This window comes from Nyctibius grandis, chromosome 33 (assembly GCF_013368605.1).
Source record: "Nyctibius grandis isolate bNycGra1 chromosome 33, bNycGra1.pri, whole genome shotgun sequence".
Taxonomy (NCBI): Eukaryota; Metazoa; Chordata; class Aves; order Nyctibiiformes; family Nyctibiidae; genus Nyctibius; species Nyctibius grandis.
This window is the reverse complement of record NC_090690.1, coordinates 4,397,928-4,419,447: the sequence shown is the minus strand read 5'-3', so window position 1 is coordinate 4,419,447 and position 21,520 is coordinate 4,397,928. Positions and strand designations below refer to the sequence as shown.

Genomic DNA, 21,520 nt, shown 5'->3' with positions numbered 1-21,520 from the left:
CCATTTTATTATATATTTCTATTTTAAACCTTCCCGTGTTCTCCGTGATGGTGTTTTTTGACTCGGCATCGTTTTCAGCCCGTGCTGGGCGAAAGGGAGGGGGCCCGTACGTGGGGCATGGCCTGGGCGGCCGCGGGAGCGGGGCTGGATGCCTGAGGTGGGCACCTGCGGCGGGATCACCTGCCCTGCGAGGCAGAGGCACTTGGGGGGGTTTATCCGTGGGTGTGCGGGTGTTATTTGCTCTGTTCCATTGAGATAATTTTTTTTTTTTCCTTTAATCTGAAACAAAATGGGTGGCAGAGTCGTAAGCTTGCAAATGGGATGGAGAAATGCAGGTTAATTCTTCCCTGGTCCTGAAGGGGTGGCCGCGCTTTCTTGTCTGATCCCGTCCTCGTGATACGCTTTGAGGGTTTTTTTTTCTTTTTATTTATTTGTTTGCTTTTTTTGGTTGGCTTTTTTTTTTTTATTTTCCCCCAATGCAGATGGAGGCAGTAAATGTTTCTGGTTTATGCTTTAGACTTGCGAGCCCTGTTCGGTATCGTGCGTGGTTTTCTTTTGTTTTGATGTACATTTTGGGTAGAAATAAGTGATGTAGGTAGCGCAGAAAAATGCCTGAACAAAGCTTGTTGAAAGCCTTCGATTAGCTTTCCTTACTTAACAGATATCGTGCATTTCTGTTGTCAGTGGCTCTTGCCTTTTTTCATAAAAGATGGGAATGCAGGCAGAGGCTTGTACAGTTTCATTCCTGTCCTTTCATTTTGGAGCTGTCATTATCATTTTGTGGACTGGGAAGACAAACACTAATGCAGTTTGGGGTCCCACGCAGCGTGTGCCTTAACCTCGCCAGGTAAGAGCAGGAAGGGGCTGACCCCGAAAAGGAGCTGCAGGCAGAGACAGTAGAAGATTCTGGCAGGAAAGGGAAAACCCCAGATGTATTTAAAGCAAGGTAAAGACCTCGACAGTTAATTTTTTCCATCTTATCATTTGCCCAGTGTAGCAGACTCTCTTAGTGTGAGTTCAGTGTCAGGTAAATGCTGGGCTCCCTGTTGCTGTTGAACTTGACCAGCTGAAATCAAAATACCAGATGCTCTGTTTTCCCTGGGAGCTTAATATGTCCGAGCATCCTCACTGCAGCGTAGTGTTGCCATACTCGAGCAAGCTTTAAATTGCCCAGTTTAAGCTTAAAAAAAAAAAGCTGGTTTGGGTAGTGGTTTTACTGGCAGCTGGCGTTTGATGGGGCTGCAAAAGCTAACGGAGAAGCAGAACAAATACTGGAGCGATCAGCTACTGATGTGCTGCCCACTGCCAGAGCTAGACTTAACGCTGCACACCTTGATCTGCCTGGTGATTTCATGATAGACAAAGGATTATTGCAACAAGTAGCTCAGGTTAGTAAACTGGAAAATAATCCTTGAGATGTGTAGAACAATTGGATTAGTAGTTGATGAGCTCTTACACCACTACTCCAAGCTTCCAGTCATGATCCAGGTAGCTTGAAATTAGAGCAGTATTAACATGGGGATGCACTGGAACAAACTCAACCTTGGGCTAGCAGTGAGGTTAAACAAGCCCTGAGGTTTTTATCGTGGATTTAAACAAGCCTTTGGTTTTAGTCAAGATGCAAATAGGAGTTGAAAGTGTCTTGTCAGAGCCCTGGGGATAAGGGAAGGAGGTGAGGACTGAGATTCTCAAGGGTGGGTTGTGCTCTTGCTGTTCCTTAATAGGCCACATTCATATGGTTTAAAACCCATCCCAGTCTGTCACTTGTCTGTAAGCCCTGCTCTTAGCTAGACTTAGATTTGGTGAGCTGCTTTCTCAAGGCAGCTGGCTCTCACGTTGAGTAGATGTAAGGAGCTGGATGTAAGATGTAAGGTTCTCTGAGTACAGGCCTCTTGCTCGTTCTGCATCTTCAGTACAGAAACAAATCTGAAGGAGAAACAGCTTTTCAAATAGTCGGATAATTTAGGCTGCGGGCTGATGAATGTCTCCTTTGGTGACAGCACCGGTTTAAGCAGCCCCCATCCATCACCGGCTGCGTGCTCCCAGCCTCGCAGTGACCCCTCGGCGGTGCTGGTACCCCTGTATGGGTGGCTGCTCATTAGTGAGGTCAGGGAGCTTTTTTGGGATAGCCCACAAAAAAAAAAAGCCTGCCTTTTATATTTAAGCCAGATCTGTTTGGAGAATTTTTACCTGCTCCTTACTCTCCCTGAGCCACAGGTAGGCCTGTGTGTACATCCCTAAAGCCGTGCTGAGTGATGTGTATGTTGTTTTTTTTTTTAATCTGCTAATAGGAGAATTTCTGTCTTCTGTAGTTGAAGCTAACAGGGAGTTGAATTCCAGTGGAGAAATAAAAGTCGTGTCTTTGTTGGTATTATTTGTTTTTTTCTATTTTCTGTAGAGACATTTTTAAGACTATTTTCTTCAGGGGGAGCTTAAGATAATGGCAATGTTTGAGGATTATTTTTTTTTCTTTTCCTAACAGAAAACTGTATGACTGTGAATTTTCCCCACATTTGTTTAGAAGACTCTGTGGAAGATATTGCATTTGTATGCAGTTACTGTTTCAGTGGTTTTTTAATTATACCAAGTTGAGTCTTCTTTCTTTCATTCTGTCAGTATGTTTCTCTTTTTATCTTCCTGGTGTAGCCAAATCTGTTAACTTCCTCAATATAATGAACTTTCTTATTGTGCTACGAAGTGGCTTTGTTGTGCTCTTTAGGTTGGGTGGAGACTGGTTGAAAACTAAATGGGTGAAACTTTACCCATCTTCAGTACAGATGCCTCCAGAAGTGGCTGTTAAACTGACCTAATCTGAGCTGCAGCAGTTAACCTCTTCTGATCCTTGTGTGTACAGGGGGAAGTCCACCGGCACGCCCTCGGGAGCTCTTCCAGTTCATAGCAGATTACAGACCAGTGTCCCATGCAAGGTGGTTTTTGGAAGATCTTGCTGTGCTGTAGCTGTTCCTGTGAGCGTCTTTGTGTAAGAAAAATAGTAAGAAAACTCAAGCCCAAAAAGATTCTGTGGGGCCATTTCTTTAATAGATTTATTTTACTTTTGAACACTTCTTTATGCATTTATCCTTACAAGAGAAATTGCAGAACAGTTTTTCTTCCGTTGAAGATGATGGTTCATGTATTGCTGGAAAAATGTATTTTTATCAAGTATTCTTATTTATGAAGCCTTAGCGGTCATGAAACGGTCTGACAGCAGTTACAGCGTGTTTTATTTTACTTAAAAGCTGCAGGAAGACAATATTGACAGTCGAGATGAGTGAAGAGAGATGCATCATGATGTAGTGTAAGGCAGGAATAAAATAAATCATTTAAAATGAAAGCTATTTGCCATGTTCTCTAGCTGTTCCCAGGGGTGAAGCGCATTAAGACATTGTGCTAACTTCATGGTACTGCACATAATACTTCTGTCAGTACCAGAGAGCATATTTTCTTTATGGCTAAATATTTTTAGTTGTTATGAGCCCTATTATGACAATGTTTATTTGAAGGCAAAAAGGAAATGTGGTGGTATTTGGCCATTTTCAGGTTATGGGAAGGAAATGTCTGCTATTTGAATGTTCTCCTATTAGAGATGAATCTAAATGTGGATTTCTTGCCATGGTAATTTGGCTGTGAAAGGAGTCGAACTACCTCCTTGGGAAAGGGAATTGGGGTGTTGAAACATCGCTGGCACTTGGTGGGGAAGGGAAGTAGGAGGGAGAGCTAGTCTAGTTAAGAAATCTCCTGCTCTAGTTTTATTCCTTGCACTCAACGTTAATCTTGGCCATTTCTGTTGCTTATAGCAATGAAAATGTGTACGGCATAAAAAATGCCGTGTGCCTGGCGATGCACCATGCATCTCCCGTGGGTTTCTCATCCAGTGCGCTCTCAGAGGTTTGGTGAACTTATTTTTCGGTACTGAATGTTGTCATCAGTCTAGTAAATAGTGAATCATCATTCGCCTTGCGTCTGCAGAGAGCTGTGACTCTTTTCTTGGCTGTGCCCTGGCCCCAGAGCAGAGTTGGGCCAAAGGGGGTTTGAAAACCCTGGGCTGGTTTCAGGAAAGATGAATCGGCCGCCGAGGTCCCGGCCGGGCTGTTGCGAGGGAGTCCCAAAGCACGTGTGTTGGTCATCTCCATCCTGCGCGGTGGGAGCGTACTGAAATACTCTTGTTCCTATCCGACAGCTCCATTTTATTATTTGCAGAGGAATGGCTGGGCTTGAGGTAATTATAAAACGAGTCTTTAAGGGATTTATAATTAGAAATTCAATGATCTAAATCTCCTTGTGTCTCAGTTCTCAGGCCAGAAGATGAGAGTGCTGGTTATGGAGGGTGGAGAAACGCACTTACCCTCCAAGTATCTGCTCTTACTTTTTTTTTTTAATTTTATTTTTAAAAAAACTGCTTCAGGAGAGAATAAACTTTGTCCTATTCTGGTGAAAGGGAATTTCCAGAATTTCTTCTTGCCACATTCAGGCAGCCAGGGTATTTTATTCTTCTCCCAAAACCTACGTTACTAAGCATGTGATAAAATTGACGTGTGTTGGTAAGAGTGTGTCATGTGCACCTTAGAACGATGGTATAGCTGGATTTTAGCTCGTGTATTATGGAGACCGATCAATCTTTCTCCTCTGAACGAGTGTTTTGATCTTGTTCTTGCGTCAGCAAAATGCCTGAGAAAACAAGCTCTGTCTGATAGTTGTATTTTTAGGAGCAGATGGGAGCAGATTAGTCCAGTTGTAATTATGCTTGAGGAGCTGTCAGTAGCAGCACGGTACCTGTGAGTATTTTGGAACTTTTAGGCTCTGTGTAGCAATACCTGGATTTGTTTATGCGTGTTTGGATTTCACCAGCATTTGCTTGTTATCTCCTTTGTGATAAAAGGGACTGTTTTAATTCAGCACCCGTTTCCTTTACGCTTGCTTTAGATTAAAATTGCTTGAATTATGGGCTGAAATTACTATAAATGGTGGAGACATTGACTCACCATTATTTTGTTTCTGACTGCTTTGAAATGTAGTGACTCACCGAATGGATTTTGAATGGCTGCATGTCCCCCAAATTTGTTGTCTGAATTTATTTTTAAATTAAACTATTGCAGCGCTTGTGTCATTTGAACAGTTGGCTGAAGCATTTTGAGAATGCATGGCAGCAGTGCTGGCTAGCAGGAAAGTAAGTAAAAAGCAACTTCAGGGGGGTTTTGTGCACTTACATTCCTGGGCATTAGCCTCGTGTGTGGACGCTTTGAGTAGTTTGGGCTCTAAGTGTAGCAACACATTTTAATTGGATTTACTTTTATTTTGCATGGCTGTGAAATGACAGCCTCCAGCAATAAGGCCTATTTTAGTGGTGTGCTGGCTGTTAGTACGCTTGTAAGACTGTAAAAGCTAAGAGAATAAAGTGCACTTTGGAAGCTTTAATAGGAAGGTACCTTAAACACTTGGTCTGCTAAGCGTGCTCTTAGCTGTGTTTATAGGATGAGGTGGTTAATGTGCTGTTAGTGAATTTATCCCAGTCTTTCAGTGCTCCTTGTTGTTGACTTGGTGTTAAAAGAAATGCTGGAAATCTTTGAGTGCTGGAGTCTACCATTAAGCACATCTTTATTCGTTTCTAGCGCAGAAGTAGTGAGCTGAAGGGTTTCTTTTTTTCCTGGCCTTGTTCCTTTTATCACTTTACCTGTACTGTCTTGTATTTAAGCATGTAGCTCAGTGTTTCGGGTTTGTTGTGCTTTTAAAGAAAAGTGTATATGTTCTTATCACTATTCAAGGTCGTATAGACTAAAAACAGGCACGTGACTCCACATTCACAACTTTCACTTTTTATTTAGAAGCTTGGGATGGAAATAAAATGCTGCACTGCAAAGTCAGCAACCTCTTTCTTATTTTGTGGGCTGAAAGTCTCCCAGAGCTAATAGTGCTTAATGGACTGTGCTGTGATAAGGTTTGAATTTCCATGGAGTCTTTGAATCCCCATGGCAGGAAAATAAATTTGTGAATTCTACATTTTTTGCTGTGTTTGTTACTTACCCTTTGTGTGGAGAATCCTGTATTCAGACCCTTACCATACCTGAGCAAAGAAAACACATCCTTGTTTCTGCAGATGATGTACTCTGAAGCACCAGCTGCTTCACAAGTTATTCCAGCTTTTTTTTTTCCTTTTTCATTTTTTATACAAGATGAATTGTTTCTTAAAGTTGAGCTAAATGGTCCTGATGCAAGAAGCATTTGCTTGGTCATATTTTAACTGATTGGAGCTTTTGATAAAAGTTTAAAGAGTGCTGTTTCCTGGTGAGCATTTCATTGTATAAAGGCCAAACCAAAGGAGTAATTGGGATTCAGACTGACAAGAAAGAAACTGGAGCTCCAGGTCCCTACTCTGTAGGATCAGACTTCAAGACATAACTGCAATATTCTCCTACTGTTCTGTGTCCTTTCATATATGGGAACAATAACAGTTATCAGTCGTTTGCTGATATTGGCAGTATGGATTTGCATCGGTGCAGAATTTTGGGAGATTATGCTGAGCATAATAGTTATTATCAATATAATAACTGGTTTATTCAGTCTGTTTATAACAGTCTGGTTTATTCAGACTGTTAGACACTTGTTGGTTACCTGTAGTTTATTTCAACTTACTAGTAGATGCTTTTAAAACTCAAACAAAAAAAAATTATATGGATGAGGGAGTGGCTTTTTCTTTTTTAATACCAAAGTGTTGTGGTTTTGTTGTAGTAAGATAGTGTATCTCTTCATTTGCTCTGGCCAGAAACTGAAAATTGAATGGGAACAGCTCACTTTGTGCTGTATTCGTTTCAGAACATAGAAAATCTGGCTTGGTATAAATAATAATCTTGAATTTTCCTGGACTGCTTGTTGCGTACTGAGGTCTATAAACTGAGTCGGCTCCTATGAGTCAGGCTTTCAAACGAGTGTCGTTCTCAGTGTCCATCTGTCTTGTTTGCAAATATCAGCAAAAGCGAAGGATGGACACCTGAGCTCTTTTGGAGACGGTACGTGATCCCTCTCGTAAAAACAGAGCTAAAAAGCCCCTTCTGCAGCAGGGGAAGAGCTCCTGTCATCTCGAGCCCTGTGTACTTGTAAACATCCATGGCTAATGAGGCTCCTCTTCTTTGGAAGGGATCAAACGCGTTTAATGCTTTTCATGAAGATGCCTAATAAGGCACAATCGAATCAAGCAAAGCTGTCAATTAAGCCTTCTATTAAGTTTCTTAGTACAAATGAGCCTAAACCCAAAGTGTTGTCTGAGCTCTCCTTGGCTGTTCGGTTTCGGTAAAGATTTTATGATCAGTATTAGCCCAATTTTTCATCTCACTTAGGTGCACCGTTCCTTGCTTTCTAAACCCGCTGAATCGTAGACCGCAGAACAGTGCACCGAGTGTATTAAGATCCGAGTCTAATTAGTGTTTTTGTTCTGGACGCTGTTGTGACAGATAATGTTTTGTTGAATGGCAGGTAATAGATTTATGACGGAGACAGCACAGCATGTGGGTACCTTCAAAGGAGACTCTATCTGTGTTGGTCTTTTCTCCTCTTCATTATTCAAATGGAAAATTTTGTTTGAGGGCAAAATGTATGCCTGAATGATATCGCTGCAAGTAGTAGCAGCAAAGAATTCTCGCATTTTAAACAATGCCAATTAAGTAAGAATAATTGTGATTATTTTTGTTTTTTAAAGTAGCGCTATACAGACATCTGCCAAAGAGCCGTGAGATGAAGGAACCAGTAAGGTACAATATTGAAACCACAGTATTTTGGCTAAAAAAGAGGGTTGTTTTCCTGGCAAAAGTCACAAAAAAGTATTCCACTAAATGTTGCCAAAATACTTTTTTGTAAAAGGTGTGTCTTGCTGAAAAGGAAAAGCTTTCCTTCAATAAACTATAGTTGGCGGAAATATTATTGTAAGTAATGTGAACTCTGTCAAAATATTACAATTTTTTGTGCTTTACCTGAGCAATCAGTTCAACATTAAGTGGACTGTTCCATTTATGTCACTTCAGTTGGAGAAGAATTCACTTAGCCTTCTTTAACAGTTTTGTTGCTTGTAGGGATATTTAATGCATTAATATATATTTAATGCATTCTCAATTAACCGCTTACGTCTGGAAAAAAATCTTCAAAGCTCTTAGACTAAATTACATCTTGCATCTCTGCAGGGTAACATGTTATGAGACGTACAGGTTAGATGTCAGCTGCGTTTCAACAGGTCCTAGTTACCTCCTGTCTCTACTAATTGTCCCTGTGGAGTCAGCGGACTGAAGCGGTGGCGTCACGTTAACTTCTTGAGCTGTAAGATGTGTAAATGCACGTTTATAAGGAAGTAGAACACGATTGCTGTGCTTGTAAACACTTTCACCTAAGCCTGCCTGAAATATGAGTACGGGAAGTTAACCAGCAAGTCTGGTTAAACACGAGCCTGTCTCTATAAACACTTCCAGGCTCGTTGTGAAATTAATAAATTAGTAATTGGTTGGCTTAACGTGTGGGAATCAAATGCAGGGTTGCATACAGTTGTTTAGTGTGTGGGCAGGGAGTAAGTAGTGCTGGTTTAACGTAAAAATCATTAATGGCAATAATGACTTAACTTTTCCCCATGGCTATGGGAAACCAGGCTGTGCTTGGTGACCAAAACTCAGGGGACAAACAGTTGGCCAACAGTTACTGTTAGTAAAAATAGCAGCTATTATTGCTAATATAATTAATAATAGCATCTATTATTGCATGATCTGCTTTTGCCCTGCCTTTTGCCAGTTCCATCAGAAAGAAATTCTGCTGTTTTGGGGGTTGGCTCCACGTAAGGACTCGGGGGCTCCCAGCACGATGACAGCTTACTTCTGGGCAGGTATTTGAGCAGATGTGTCGGGATTGCGCTCACAGCAGTCTGAAGCCAGAAGATACTTGGCCTGCAGAGCTGAGGGTTCTGTGTAACACAGCAAAGGCTGCCTGCACAAAGCACACGAAGAATCGTGCTGTCTCTCCCCCTCAGCTCTTGGAAGCCTTCAAACATTTCCTCTGCAAGTGGTATAATTTTGCTGATTATTCCCAGGAAAGATTTCTTGAAATAATCTTGAAGGAGTGAAAGGTCACTGAGCAAGGAGGGCATAACTCTCCCAACTGGATAATTAAAAAGAAAATTAAAAAGCGTGCTAAGTTTGAGATTGACTCGTGGCCATGCTTTGAAGATTAAAAGGGCTTTTTTTCATTTCAGACGGAGGAGGTTGGGATTGGTGGGAGGAGGAGTTGCGGCTGCTGGAGCAGTTGAGCTGTGCTGTGAAGCTGCATTTGCTGTTTGCTTACTGAACCGTGAACGAGGTACCAGGATCACTGAACAGAAGTGTGGCTATCTCCTTTTTTCCCCCCCATATTTTAAAACATTTAGTCTTGCAGCTAGAGTTTTCAACCTGGCTGCTGACTATTTAGTGCAGGTAGATTTTGAGGCATCTGAGCAAATCGCATATTGAATGCAAAACTGTATGAACGTTTTTTGTATAAACATGTTTTGCCTTTAGAAAATGAAAATAACGGCACCTTCAGCTAAAGGATGGAACTTTCCATGTTCTTTGCACAGCCTGTGGCAAGATCAGTCTGCTATTTTTTTTTGTACAGAGATTTAGCCCACACTTTTGAAACTGTTTGCAGTCACAAAAATAAGAGAGAGAGATACAAAGCTAAAATATGAGTGTGCTGACTAAATGGTAACAGCAAAATAATGCCAAAGTAATACCAAAAAAAATCACAAAATTGCAACCTTAGCAGATAACACCAGCAGATGTTTCCAGTCTAGACTTAGTATATAAATTTGCATATCCACTCCATTTTGTGATCTGTAGCTTCAAATAGGGCAGAGCTAGTGGGCTGATTGTGAGTTTTTGCTCGTGGCTAGAACCCGCGAGGGCACCTAGGATGTGCTTCTGTGGCGTGATGTTTGAGAAATGAAGAGATTGAAGTTGTAGATGTGAAGTCTAACTGTAGAGTTCCAGTTTGTAGCTTCTTAGGTGTAGGGTTATTATACTCAGGCTTATTAGGTCAGTTGTGTGTTGTTTCCTTGGCTGGGTTATTGCATATTTGAGTTTGGGACGTGTACTGTCGTCTTCTAAGCGTATGCTGAAGTTGGCAGCGTTTCCCCGGGCATCTGGGAATCTGTGGAGGTAATGATGCTTTAAGGGTAGCAACCTCACGTGGTGTTGACCACTAAACAGGTTTTACTTTTGTTGTTTCTTAGAAGAAAAATTATTTGAGCTTTTCCCTTTAATTACAAGCCTACCTGGAGGTCCAGAAAAGACGTAGGCGTCTGACTTAGTTTATGGATATGGTGAATACAATAGCAGGTCACAAAAAGCACATTCCTTCTCCATTAATTTTTGAAGTGCTTTGATCTGTGCCTGTGGAGTATATGGCTTTGGCTTCACTACTCTTTTGTTGTTGTTTTTCCTTGAAAATCATGTCTTTATTTCTTGCCCAGAAATCAGCCATAGGTATTTTTAAAGGCACTTCCATCTTGTAATTACTTCTTTGCGTAGAAGAACTGTTGGTCTGCTTTGATGTACGTCTCAGAGTGTAGATTTTTCTTACAAGTATTTAAAAATACACAGTTGCAGGAAAAGTTCTAAGAAACAGTCCCTCTGTACTTGGCACTGGCGAGGCCGCACCTTGAATACTGGGGCCCTGCACTTCAAGAAAGATGTTGAGGTGTTGGAGCGAGTCCAGAGGAGGGCGACCAAGGTGGTGAAGGGTCTGGAGGGTCTGACCTATGAGGAACGACTGAGGGAGCTGGGGGTGTTTAGCCTGGAGAAGAGGAGGCTCAGAGGTGACCTTAGTGCAGTCTACAACTACCTGAAGGGAGGTTGGAGCGCAGTGGGAGTCGGCCTCTTCTCCCAGGCAACCAGCGCTAGGACAAGAGGACACAGCCTCAAGCTTGGCCAGGGGAGGGTCAGGTTGGACATCAGGAAGCATTTCTTCTCAGCAAGGGTCATTAGCCATTGGAAGGGGCTGCCCAGGGAGGTGGTGGAGTCACCATCTCTGGAGGGGTTTAAGACAAGACTGGACATGGCACTTAGTGCCATGATCTAGTTGCCATGGTGGTGTCAGGGCAACGGTTGGACTCGATGATCCCAGAGGTGTCTTCCAACCTGACTGATTCTGTGATTCTGTGAAACACTGCAATACAAGCTGGAACTGAAGTCAGGATTTAAGAAGAGCAGAAGTTGGGCACAAAGCATTGCATTCTCTAACTGGAAAAGTGGAATTCCCTTGACGTGGACTGCCTCTAGGTGTCCTTTCTGTTCGATGCGAGGGATGTACATTTTCATGGGTTGGGTCACATCCAAGGGGTACGTGTAAGTAGTACCCGGGACCGTGCATTGCTCCTTGAATTAAATGGTAATCCATTTCAGTAATTCTTTGTGTATATTTGGTGCATCATTAGGGAAGAGCGCAGTGGATGTTTTCATATTAAAGCGTATCTTCTGGTAAGTGCTTTTCCACGGAATTTATACTTCAGTGGATTTATAAATGTCTCTAAGATCAAATGTAGTGGCTTAGTCTTTCTGCTGTTCCAAGTTGTGGGTGGAAGTGGAGTTATTTATTCTACTAATATGGGATGCTGTTTTCTTGTGTTTGCTGTATTATGTTGTGTATTCTGGAGGACGTTCATGGGAGTCTGCTGTATAAATTGAATCTCTTCACTGATGTAAAAGATTACGTATTTGTTATGACTTTGGTGGGAAGAATACGTAAATTAGGAGATTGCTACAAAAATGTAGTCGGGGGACTCATTTGGCTGTCATAAATGAGGCATCCTACACCTCACCCTCCTGATGAAACAGGATGTTCTTGCAAAGGAGATGTGCCGTTTTCTGACAGCGTTGCTCTGAGCAGGGTGCCTTGCCACAGCTGAATATTTGTGAGGCATTTGCTGTGCTGGAACAGGCCTTTTTTTGTTTTTTTTTAGATAAGTTGTGGAACAGAAGACCTTTTCTTAACAGTTTTTCAGTGACTGCATCAGACTTGCCTTTTTATGTTGTGTGTTTTTCTTGTTATTACCTGGCAATAGATGAAGGTTCAAAGGAGGGATTTAGTTACCAGGTGTTTGCGGTCCCTGAGTTACATTATTATCAGTTTTGATCATATGAGATAACCATTGTGTGCCCTCCCTATGCACAAGACACAGTTTTCAGTACAGTGGAAAACGGTGACTTCAAAGAAGAATTTTGTCCTGATTTTGAGCACTGCAAAACTAGGGAGGATGGCCTCAGAATAAATATTCAAACTCAGAGCATTGCCTGTAAGCTGTCAGTTAGTTTACCAGTGTGTGTCTAACAGCAAACATTTGTAATTTGACTAGGACATTCTGAAGTATTTGTTTCATCCTTAAACTGAACACTGTATGTCTGAGAAGAAGGCAAACAATTGGATTTTCTCATAACAATCAGAAGTGAACTCCTCCTAGGAGTAACATTCTCAAGCAAGAGAAACGCTCCCATCAGTTTAAATTTCAGATATTAAGCAGGTAATAAAAATGATGACTAGCTACGCAGGATCATCATGACAACGCTTCCTGCGCTGAAAGAGCAAGATAAATTGTCTACTGTGATTTCACTTCCATCAATAAAGTGCAGCCATACATTGAACTTCTCATCTGTTTATTCCCACCTGTCTTTCACGGCGTTATGGAGTTTACAGATGCACTGTAAAATATTCCGCTGTCTTGAAACGGTTGTCGCAAGAGTTTTATCTTGAATTACCATTCATCTCGAGTATGGCAGTGATTAATTACCTATTCACTGCAAGGGATTTTAACCAAACAACCTGCGATTAGATCTGTCCAGACTGTCGATCATGGAAGCTGGGTTTTAAGTGGAGGCATCCAGATTAGTAGGTGCTTTATTTGAACTAAATTATTGAGTGTAAATATGAAGTAATCAGAAATAAATCTTCTGAATGATGAAATTCTCTGCTCTCTAGTGATGAACTTTGGAGCGATTAGTCTTAATTGTAAGGTAAATAGACAAGTCTTGTTTAATTGGATACTTAAGTAATGTTACTTGCATTGAACTCAATTATACTTTGAACTATGATACTCAGGGCAAGCAGCAGTTGAGTCCCTGGCATTGTTTAATGCAACTATTTATTAAAAAAAAATCTGGACATTGGAGTGAAAAAGCAAATGGCTTATTTCTTTCAAAACCTGACTTTTTTTCTTGCTATTGATCACTTAGTCCTGTAGTTCCCCGTGACCACATCAAATGCCTTGAATCTAAAAGAATTTCCAGCATATTCCTCAAAAGTATTGTAGGTGAGTAATCTTGCAGGCAACCTGTGGACCTGTGGTACAGCAGTTTATGTTTTATAGTCTTAAGATATGGTGATGCTTGCATTAAGGGCTGTAAGCTTTCTTCTCGCTGAAATTAGCAGATGTTTTGTGCAAACATTTGGAATTCAGAAGTAAAGAGCAAAGGAAAGACTCCAATAATTGGAAAAGGAGCAAGCGGAGGAGGAAACTTTTCAACATCTCTTTACAGTGGAGATTAAATGCTGGAACATAATGTGGTTTTATATACGCACACATTGCATAAAATGATCGGAGGAGATAATTGGCTTTCTTCCCTGCATTCTTAGTAAATGATGAATAAAGAGTATTGCACGTAATAAGCGTCAGCTTCCAATTAAGCACGCCCTATTCAGCAGGCGCTTCTTTGATGCAAGAACAAGCGCGTGCCGATTTCTGATCTGCTGGTGATCCGCAGCGTTCAGGTCTCAACAATTAAACAAGCTTTGGCGGCGTATGGCAAAACTTTAAAGCTTGCAGAACGCTGCCTTCGCTCCCTGAGCTCATGGAGCTAGATGGCGCCAGCAGCCCGTCTGTTGCCCCCCAAATTTGGGTTCAGAAGGTGCATTTCAGGTAAAGTGAGCTCATTATTCTGCCCTCCAGCGCTGTGCTCTTGGCTGGCTCTCAGTTGCGCCCAAATGGCAGAGACGCTGCGTGTAAATGTGGGCAGCGGCTGGTAGTTGGGTGCTACTTTCTGGTGGCCTGTTTTAATTATCACTTGTGGTATCAGTTGTAGAAGAAGTGATGGTGTCTTATACTGCAAGTGTATGATGTATTTGGAGGAGTAATTACTTCCCTCGTGGGGTAAAAGGATGGTGTACAAACATGATGCGACGAATTACAGAATCACAGAATCGTTTTGGTTGGAAAGGACCTTTAAGATCATCAAGTCCAACCCTTAGCCCAGCACTGCCAAGGCCACCACTAACCCATGTCCCTCAGCACCACATCTACACAGCTTTTAAATCCCTCCAGGGATGGGGACTCCACCACTGCCCTGGGCAGCCTGTGCCAGTGCTTGACAACCCTTTCCATGAAGAAATTGTCCCTGATCTCCAACCTAAACCTCCTCTGGGGCAACTTGAGGCCGTTTTTTCTTGTCCTGTCACTTGTTACCTGGGAGAAGAGACTAACACCCTCCTCGCTACAACCTCTTTTCAGGTACAGCCTTAAGACAGTGCTGTCCTCCTGCAGAAAGAGAGGTAGGTCAGGAAGAGGAGATTCACGCAGAAGAACTGCATGTTAATTAATTTTTTATTGTTATTTCAAGGCTCTCACTTCTATTGCTGCCTCCCTTTCCATCTCGCTTTGCTCTGTGGCCTTAGCATCACTGTTATGCAGCATTTTCCAGTAGGAAAACGAATGAGCCCAGTACAAGTTATATTGTACGTGTTCAGTTCTTGGTGAGGTTGTGGGTTGCTAAACCTTGTCTTAACGAACAGAGCTTTGAGATCTGGGACCTCTTGAAAACTGGCTAATGGCTAATAAAAATATTTCCGTGCAAGTTGCACGACAGAGGCTTACAGAAATGCTAACTTGGTGGAGAAAATCCCAGTCCTGATTACAGCTGTTGGAGTCAGGCATGTAAATATTTATGCAAGTTGAATTTTGGGGGCCCTGGCTGGGTTTTCTCCCCGTAGCGTTGCGAGTTACGTAAAGCACTTGAACCTCCTTGTTCGGGTCGCTCTGTGTGCGCTCTGCCGTTACTCTGAGAGACTGTTCGCTTGCTTTTTGTAACTAGGGTGTGTAGTAACAGTTTACAACCGGGTGGTGTCTTCCTGCATTTCAGCCGTTGTGTAACGCGCCGAGATTGTGATTGGGCACGGTACAGTTATACAATATAGCGAGCCCAACCAGGTTATAAATATCCTCCTTCTGCATCCTTTCAGGCTGCAGCTCCCGACTCGAGCTGTTGCACCGAGCATAGGCTGGAAGAAAGGTGGCGCAGGAACTGGCTGAGAGTCTCTAGAAGTTGGTACAGGTTTCTGGAGGTAAGGGCTTTGAATTCAGGTGTTAATGGGGATGATTACAAAAATTCAGCAGCTTTAGCGTGGGCATTATTAAGAAAGAAAACTTAAACTTGGCAAACTCGGGTTTTTAATAACTAAGTTTCAATATCTTAAAGATTTGAGGACTTAATTTTTCATTTAAAAATCGTTATCAGTGTAAAGAGAGACTCAAAAGTATTTACCCTCTTTCCTGTTTACCTGTAAACTTTGGCTTCCTTTTCATTTTTAAAATGGGAGAAATTTATATGAGGTTTATGTAGTAAAAAAAAAAAGATTTTAAGAATGCTTGAGCCCAGAAGTGCAGCATTGTGGTTAGTTTTTGAAAGTTTCTTGAATTCCAAATCTTTTATTAAGTTATGTTAAATGGAAGTGAAATATTTATTTCAAGGCAATCAATGTGAACTTTTTAAGTGTGAACTTTTTCAAGTGTGTAACCAGCCACTGGTTTTATATTGCTTACTGGAATAAAATTGTTCTCTTTCAGCAAGGAGTGAGTATCTGTTTCAAAAGTGGACGTAGGAATGCCTGAACCTTTGGAAAGGAGCTTCGTATTCAGAGTTAAAAAAGCTGGCACATTCCCCTGATTTGCTTAATAAATGGAATTTTTCCTAGATGAGTCTCCAACTTCACCTTTGTTTTTAATGTGATTAAGGTCTCAGAAAAAAAGTAGCTTTCATCCAAGTGCCAAGTAGAAGTACAAAGAAAGCTGAGAAAAGAACCAGTGTGCGCTCAGGTTGCTTTCTGAGTGCCGTGAAGGAGCTTAATGAACTGTGTATTAACATCCATAATAATGTGGAGGTATCTGAATTCTTAGATTATTAACGCTCCACAGGGAGACTGTAAGGGCTGTGTACTATTATAAATCAAGTTAATGTGTACCATAAACAGCGAGAGAGGTGTACTGTGCTGCAAGTAAGACTATAAAGTAGTGATGTGTTTTATAAAGAACAGTGATACACTATTTCATTTTTATTTACCGTGAGCGTCATTTCTCTCTAGAGAACACTGCAGGTGTCACTTGATATCAGTTGCTTGATGTCAAGCTGTAAAATTGTTATCTCCTAGATTTTGCTTGTGTTTCTTTGAAATGTGATCTTATGGCTTCTTCTCTGTACTCCTTTCTTGGTCTCTCGTTAGGACTCTGTTAATGCAGACCGTTGCGTACGCGTTGATGGGATCTCCTCTGGCACAGAACTTTGGCAAAACTGTTGCCTGTTGGAACATAAAATGAGAGTAATGGAGTGAAAGATGAGCGAGGAACGGCTTGACCAGTAATGTTTTGGACCAAACACACCTTCAGGTTGACCTGTACTTACTGGAAATACTCATATTTCAGCTATTTTTGTTTAGAATCACAGCCTAAATAAGCTCTTTTTTAATAAATTGACTAACCAAACAAGTAGTTTTTGAAAGCTGCGAGATCCTTTGTTAAACGTCTCATTCAGTTGGATTTAAGTCCTCTTCTCAACAAGCTCATTCACACAGGAAGTTAATGAGATTTAGCTAATGTGCTTTAAATCAACGGAAGGTTTGAGCGCGGCATAACTTCCCTGTGTGTCTTTGTGTAGACATGCCCTAATAGCGTTGGTCAGTTGTTAAGACATACTATTCTGGATGGCAGTCAAAATACCAACTACTTAAAAATTCATTAGTGCCTACAAAGAAGGAATATGTTTGCGCTTTGAAGACGTACTTTGAAGTGAAGTGAGAAACTAACTCGGGACCGAAACTTCTTAAAGTGACCGTCAACTCTTGTTTTTTAAAACCTAGATGTTAGGAGGTTTGGGCATTTTTAAAACCTAAATGTTAGGAGGTTTGGGCATATTTAAAATAGCAGTAGTTTCTCTGCTTCTACTACAGGTGAAGGGAAATGATGTCTTTTTGTGCAGTGTTGCATTAGGAATTTGAAGTACACTTTCCTATTTGAAGTGTGGATGTAGTTTGCTCTTGAGTGGAGGGGGAGAATCTTTTCTGTAGCATTTCAGGCCATGGTGACATTTCAGTGCAGTTTCGTTTCATGGGAAGGAAGTCTGGGAGCAAGAGGCGCCTGGTAAAGACAAATCACGAGTATTTTTCTAACCAAAGAGGCTCAGTTTCAAAATAGCCTGAGGAAAAGCTCTACTTCAGACTAAAGTGGGAAGATGGTTTTTACATGTAGCAACAGAAGACTAAGCGCGGGTGCTGTGCAGCTTTCTTCACATCTGTAAAGTGGTCAAAATTCATTGGAAGGTTAAAAAAATGCCCTTCGGGCACACCTACGTATCAGGAACTGTTGGTGGGGTAGAGGACCTCGCGGGCGCCGTATCCGAGTACCAATCTGGAGATGGAATACTCGTGACCAGCACTGTGAAGCAATTGAACTTGTGGTTGCGGGTCTGCAGACAGTACTTTGATTGCATCATGTTAAGTACTTGTTGGGCGTTATTAGCCTCGCGTTGGGCTTTATTAGCCTCGCTGATGAGATACTTGTTGATGAATCCTTTGAAATGGAGAGGACCTTTTTGCTTTGTAGGGAAACATGAAGCAACTTCTCGGACAACTTTGAGTAGCGAAGTTGCTACTCTTTTGATCGCTTGTCATTTGGTTGTGAATATTTTTCAACCCCCTTGATAACGTATTGTTTAATTTTGAATAATTTCTCAGAAAGTTTCTCAGGCTTGCTGTGTTTATGCTGTTAAATAGCAGATGTGAATGGCTGTGGCAGGCAGGCTGGAGAGTGGAAGGGGGAATCTTGTGCTGAGGTTCTGTTAGTATTAAAAATAGCACAACTCAGGACTTGTAAAAGTGAGGACACGCAGCAATACAAACCGTAGTGCCTGTGGCTCCCATCGGATGCACAGAAGACAAGGTGTGTCTTTGTTTTTTGATACTTTAATGGCACAAAATCAGTACAGAAATTCTGTGCAACAGGCTTAACTGGAGCCAACAGCAATCTGGAGAAAGCTGCTGTTCCATAATTAACTGGGAATTGCCTTGCTTTTGTGTGTCTGGCCAGGGGTAGCTGTACCCTGTAAGTAAACTTGTCTAATTGGAGCCTCCACAAAATTCCTTAATTGTCTGCATTGCTGGTCTTGAAAGCGCAGAAGCGCTCCTGTTTCCCTAATCAGTTTGGTACAGTGTTTCGGTGAAGGAGTTTCTTTCAAAACTTCACCGATCTCTTGGCATCCATCCTGCCGCCTTCTGCAGCCGGCTGCATCTCCCTGGATACTCACTTGCCGATCCGAGCCGTGTGTTTGCCTGTCCCCCTTCTCCGTGTCTCTTGGTGAACATCGGCTGGCAACCAAACTGTAAGCAGCTCTGTCCCGCAGCATGCGGTTTCTCTTTAAAATGTCCCTAGTACTGTAGAGTAGTATTAGCTGCTTGGCCTAAATGCACTTATTTTTTAAACTAAACAAAGTAAATGTGGTGCATTTGTTACTGGTTTAAATTCTTTATAGCTGTCCGACGCTACAGGAACTGAGAATTTATCTTCAGTCGCAGTCTACAGCGTTCCCTTTCCAGAAACAGCTCTGCAGTGCTCACAGTATTGGCTACGAGTGAGTAAAGTGGATTTTAAAACTGGTTTTATCTTCTACTCACAGTTGGTACATTTTAACAATAAAATATCCTGATGTGCAGGGAGTCCAAGTCCCTTTCCACATCTCTGTCGTGTGTCTGTTGCCAAAAATATAATCTCGGATGTAGAGGATGCCTGAGGGAGCTGGAGTTGTTTAGCCTGGAGAAGAGGAGGCTCAGAGGTGACCTTAGTGCAGTCTACAACTACCTGAAGGGAGGTTGGAGCGGACTCGGAGTCGGCCTCTTGTCCCAGGCAACCAGCGACAGGACAAGAGGACACAGCCTCAAGCTTCGCCAGGGGAGGGTCAGGTTGGCCATCAGGAAGCATTTCTTCTCAGCAAGGGTCATTAGCCATTGGAAGGGGCTGCCCAGGGAGGTGGTGGAGTCACCATCTCTGGAGGGGTTTAAGAGAGGCCTGGACATGGCACTTAGTGCCCTGGTCTAGTTGCCATGGTGGTGTCAGGGCAATGGTTGGACTCGATGATCCCAGAGGGCTCTTCCAACCTCATTGATTCTGTGATTTGTATTTAAACACATCGTGTGCTTGAGTTTCAGAGATGCCAGACACTTGAAACTGCCAGTGAAGGTGGTGGACCTCCACATGTACTGCTGCAGTTCGGGTTATTTGCCTCAAGGGTTTTGAATTTTTTTAAAATTTAGGTGAAGTTAACCTCGATTGATGTAAGGTTGGACAGCTTCTGGCTGAGCATCATCTCTGCTTGCAGGAGAAAATTGTTGTTATTCACATGAGTCTGACAGCTAATTACAAATAATAAATTGAAGCTGTCACCTTAATTTGATTCTAATCTCCTTAGTGTACGCAGCAGACTGAGCTCTCTTGGCTCTTCAGCCATCTGTAAAAGCCAGAAAGGTCCTGGGCTGGGTCTGACATCGCTCCTTCCTCGTGGTGGTGCGACATGTGCTTACCAGGTGACATACCTACGTTAGTGCTCCTGGGAGCTTTTCCATCAGTACGCTCTAAAGAGTGTGCTGTTTTATCACCAGCTGGTTTTATAACCACGCCTGTTGTGCTTCCTTTAGAAATATTTCCCTTGCACAGCAGTGCAGGGCCACCAAATATAGGTCAGTTCCTTATTTTCCACGTTCAAGGTGGAGAGGACCACAGGTACTGATTAACTAGTTGATTCTGTTTGACACTTTGACGATGCAAAGAGAGAGGAGGGAATACACTTACCTTTCAGACTAGCGAGAATTCTCCTTTTTGGTCTTTCACCAACTGGTTTACTTGTGTCTTAAACCTGCTCCAGCAGATCTTAGTGTTTGAGGGAGAGCAATACAGCAAACAACAACTATAAGGCAGCCAGTTTCCATTTGTCTTTGCAGATGGTTCTACCACTTTATAGAGCAGTAAAACATTAGTGTCTGCCCAGCAGCTTCTGGTTATGGCTGTGGTTTTAGGAGACCTAGTACCAGTTCTAAAATGCTGCAGCCTCATCATGCAAAGCACTAAATCAGGTCGCTTAAGTTGTGTTCAAACTTTGTGCCCATGTGCTCAGCTTTATGTTTGGTCAACTGCCTCCTGTCACAGAATCACAGAATCAATGAGGTTGGAAGAGCCCTCTGGGCTCATCGAGTCCAACCATTGCCCTGACACCACCATGGCAACTAGACCATGGCACTTGAGTGTCCTCTCAAAGCAGCTGCACAGATCAATACGGAAGGCTGAAGTATTTTGGCTGACATCTCTGCATGGTGGGCCTGGCTCAGCTGATAAAAATTTGAGATCCAGTTGGAATTTGAAAAGACCCTCATGGCTTTAGAAAGTTTTTGGTTTGAGTTTGGCAAGTCAGGAAATACACAGAGCTGCTTCCCTCTTAAAGCTTTTGGGGAAAAATAACCTGCATCATTCTTATACTTCGGAAAAACAGTAATTTTCAGAGTTGAAAGTCATTGTGACAGTCATTGGGGAACCTGAGGTCCAGACTAAGCTGCTTCCAAAGGGTTAACCTCCAGATCTGCTTATTGCACATGTGGGGCCATGAGCTTTATAGTATTGACAATATATCCTGATCCCAGCTTCCCAGTCTGACAGCACCTGACAAACTGTTGACTCTTATAAGGGATGTTTTAAAAAACAAACAAACAGAAAAGCCCCAACAGCCTGTTGCCCCAAGCATGTTGCAGTCTGGAGGTCAGATTGGTTTTGTTTTCCCCAATCTTCGCTTTGCCAAGCTCTGGATTCAGATGTTAAAGGCCTTCAAGCATAGCACTGTAGAGATAAACGCCATCACAGCAAATCAGATATTTTTTTTAATTTGCCTGTTGTAGTTGTTACTGCGTATTCTCAGACTAATACCAAAAAGTAGGGAACGTTTTTAGTGTGGTTCAGCCAAAAACTATATCAAATGCTGCTGCTTTTAAAGAAAACAGTGCATACAAGGGAGAAGACGTATATATTACAATTGCCTCCTCCTTTAATGGGGTTCATTGTCCATTTTTCCTTTCCATGTTAATTAGCCCTTTATGTCTATCTGCATCTTCTGTCCTGCCCAAGTTAACTCTTGAATCTAGTAAGAGATGAGTTTTCAAGTTATTTTTCAGACAGACTTGCACGCAGTTTGGTACCTTGTGAAATAGAAGCTTTTCATGCAGCGTG

The 21,520-nt window shown here is 42.1% G+C and overlaps 1 protein-coding gene across 4 annotated transcripts in view; it reads left to right on the top strand.

Annotated features, from left to right (window-relative positions):
- Nucleotides 1–21,520, top strand: part of SLC23A2 (solute carrier family 23 member 2) — a 61,631-nt gene that overhangs the window by 3,982 nt on the left and 36,129 nt on the right. Inside the window, exon 2 of one of the 4 annotated variants that reach the window (XM_068421548.1) lies at nucleotides 15,229–15,330. The exons of 2 other annotated variants lie outside the window; for them this stretch is intronic. The gene's annotated coding sequence lies outside the window, so the exon portion shown is untranslated. Of the gene's footprint in view, nucleotides 1–9,241; nucleotides 9,325–15,228; nucleotides 15,331–21,520 lie in introns of those variants that run through there. One more of the 4 variants, XM_068421550.1, reaches the window with a different exon arrangement.